This window comes from Tenrec ecaudatus, chromosome 16 (assembly GCF_050624435.1).
Source record: "Tenrec ecaudatus isolate mTenEca1 chromosome 16, mTenEca1.hap1, whole genome shotgun sequence".
In the NCBI taxonomy this organism is placed as follows: domain Eukaryota; kingdom Metazoa; phylum Chordata; class Mammalia; order Afrosoricida; family Tenrecidae; genus Tenrec; species Tenrec ecaudatus.
Window position 1 is genome coordinate 18,613,283 of NC_134545.1, and position 3,499 is coordinate 18,616,781.

The 3,499-nt window shown below is 44.5% G+C and overlaps 1 pseudogene; it reads right to left on the reverse strand.

The window, feature by feature from the left end:
• Nucleotides 1–2,332: 2,332 nt before the first annotated feature.
• LOC142429630 (L-lactate dehydrogenase A chain-like) lies at nucleotides 2,333–3,236 on the reverse strand (annotated as a pseudogene).
• Between the last annotated feature and the right edge of the window lie 263 nt (nucleotides 3,237–3,499).

Below are 3,499 nucleotides of genomic sequence, written 5' to 3' on the forward strand. Positions count from 1 at the left end.
AGAGAAGCCCATATGGCCAGCCCCATTATGAGACACATTCTTCACTGATCCATAACCCTACAGGGGACAACACTGGAGACACAGTGTGGCAACTGCGCCCAATCTGATCCCATGACACCCAGGCAAAACACTATGGGCATGCAACAGAACAGCAAGGGGAACAGAACGAAGTCCTCAAGGAATACCAAAAATAGACTTTGGGGCCAAGGCTTTGCACCCTATCAGACTCCACCAGAAAACACTCCTAAATGCTAACAGTCCTTGAACTAACTACAGACTTTTCTTTGTTGTTGTTGTTCTTTGTCATTGGATTTTTGTTGTTGTTATTTTGTTACATTTTGTTGCTTTGTTTTCCTCTGTCTTGTTTTTGTGCATGTTATTATCTCCACAGGTCTGTCCAAATAAGATAGGCTGGATGAAAATCTGGGGGAGAAAACAATGGAACTGACAGTTGTGGGGGGACATGGGAGAGGGGAAGGTGAGGGGAAAGGTAGTAGTGTTAACAAACCTAGGGACAAGGGAACAACAAGGGATCCAAATTGGTGGTGAGGAGGGTGTAGGAGGCTGGTAGGGCATGATCTAGTGTAATGTAACTGAGAGGAATTACTGAAACCCAAATGAATGCTGAGCATGATAGTGTGACAAGAAGAAAGTAAAAGGAAATAGAGGAAAATGAGCTGATTCCAGGAACCCAAGTGTAAGGTGAATTTTAAGAATAATGAGGGCAATGAATGTATAAGGGTGCTTTACTCAATTGATGTATGTATAGATTGTGATTAGAGTTGTATGAGTCGCAATAAAATGATTTATTTTAAAAAATAGATGTAAGCCTAAAAAAAGGAAATAGAGGAAAGAGCTAGGAGGTAAAGGGCATTTATAGAGGTCTAAATAAAGGCATGTATATATGAGGATGTTGAAATAGATCTATGTGCATATATTTATAGGTTTAGTATTAAGGTAGCAGATGGACATCGGGCCTCCACTCAAGTACTCCCTCAATGCAACAATACTTTGTTCTATTAAACTGGCATTCCATGATGCTCACCTTCCTAACACAATCACTGAAGATAAAGCAGATGAATAAGCAAATGTGGTGAAGAAAGCTGATAGTGCCTGGCTATCAAAAGAGATAGTGTCTGGGGTCTTAAAGGCTTGAAGGTAAATAAGCGGCCATCTAGCTCAGAAGCAACAAAGACCACATGGATGAAGCACACCAGCCTGTGCAATCACAGGTGTCAAAGGGATCAGGGATCGGGCATCAAAGAACAAAAAGTCAAATCATTGTGAATGAGCGGGAGTACAGATTGGGAACCCAAGACCCATCTGTAGGCAAGTGGACGTCCCCATACAGAAGGGTCATGGGGAGGAGAAGAGCGAGTCAGGGTGCAGTGTAGCAATTATGAAACATACAGCTTTCCTGTAGTTCCTAAATGCTTCCTCCCCCCTCCCCCCACTATCATGATCCCAATTCTACCTTACAAAGCTGGCTAGACCAGAGGATGTACACTGGTACAGATAGCAACTGGAAACACAGGGAATCCAGGACAGATGATCCCTTCAGGACCAGTGGTGAGAGTGATGATACAAGGAGGGCTGATGGAGGGTAGGGTTGAAAGGGGGAACTGATTACAGGGATCTACATATAACCTCCTCCCTGGGAGATAGACAACAGAAAACTGGGTGAGGGGAGATGACAGACAGTTTAAGATATGACAAAAGAATATTCTATAAATTATCAATGGTTCATGAGGGAGGGAAAGTGGGGAAGGAGTGGGGGGGAATGAAGAGCTGATGCCAATGGCTTAAGTAGAGAGCAAATGTTTTGAGAATGATGAGGGCAACGAATGTACAAATGTGATTTACACAATTGATGTGTGTATGGATTGTGATAAGAGTTGTATGAGTCCCCAATGAAATGATTAACCAAAAAAAAGGCAGCAGAACTTATATCACACACGGTAAACACATTGGCAGCAGTGTCTCAGAAGTGGTAGAACTATTTTCTACCAACCAGTATGGAATTACACATGATAAAATGATTAATCATTTTAGTATACAGCTGTCAGGCTTTATGGACCATCCATCCCCAGGTCTGACAAAACTATTTGCTTCTCCTCTTCTACTGCTTTATGCACAAAGCAGATAAAAAGAACAACATGTCCATCCGTCACCTACAGTCCATTTGGAGAAGAGGCAGACAAGTGGTACAAGAGAAGACTGTAAAACTGCAGCTCTCTTTGGATCCCCCACGTGCATGTGCACTTTTCTTTAACGGGGCCTCTTCCTCGGGAGTCAGACTCACCTTCACCACATCTGAGATTCCGTTCTGTCCCTAGATGCATCTGACACTGAGGAAGACATTGCTCTTAATTTCACAGAGTCCCTTAACCATGGTAGGAATCAGATCTAACCGCCTAAGACTCTTCAATACTTTCTGCCAAGTCACCCACAGACAGCCCTATGGCTCAGCAAGGATAGCCTTTCAGTTTGCTCACCTCAGAAGCACCTGTCGACCACCTGTGTGTGGAACTCTTTCCACTTATCACTAGCTCCATCAGTCCTACAGCAGGGTGCAGGCTTTTCAGGGAGACATAAGCAACATTCACTGCCTTCCCACAGCACACAGCAGAGTCCCCGTGACCCCCAAGGACCCACCCATAACAGCTTGAAGGGTGACCTTCCAGACACTCCCGCATTGAGTAAGGGAACCTCGCTGAATCCAGACTGCAACCACTTCCGTAACACCGTTCCTTGGGAAGCCACGTAATTTCCAAGCCTCCTAGGTAAGGATATCCACTGAATTAGAAGCACTAGTCAACGTGCACATTGGGCTATGCCTGAGGACGGTAAGAATGATAAGTATGAAGATGTTCACGTTGCATAGGACCAAATGAAGGCCACTTTCTCCCTGGTTGATGAGCTCTGGTTGTGATGATAACCAAGTTGGAATTTGCAGTTAGATCCTATTCTTTGCCAGCAACAGATTTTAGTGTTCGATTAAAAAGGCTGCCATGCTGGAGATCCATCATTTCGCCCTTCAGTTTGTCTCCCATGACATCAGCAAGAGCGAATTCAACTGCCAAGTCTTTCATTAAGATACGGGCCATGCCAACAGCAACAACCCCAACATCTGTGATCTCATTCTGAGGGCTCTGTTCTTCTTTAAGAAGGTTCTGGAACAGCTGGTCCTTGAGTGTTGTCTTGCTGCTTTTGGAAGAGGAAGAACTGGACAACATAGCCGGGGAACAGCAGGCCATTAGAAGCTGGCACAGAGTAGCGACTCTGCAGCTGGGCTTGCATTGTTTCTCCGCTCCTTTCAGTATAAGGTATGCAGAATGTATTGTTCCCTTGTCACTTAAAAAGGCTAGGTCGTTACACATTTCATCATCACATTTGGCTGGCTCCTTCCGCTGCCGTTTGACTTCATGCTTTCTTCTATTTGCTTTCGCTGCTCTGTGATTGACAGCACGTTTGAGAGTGTGTTCTGACATCCACTTTG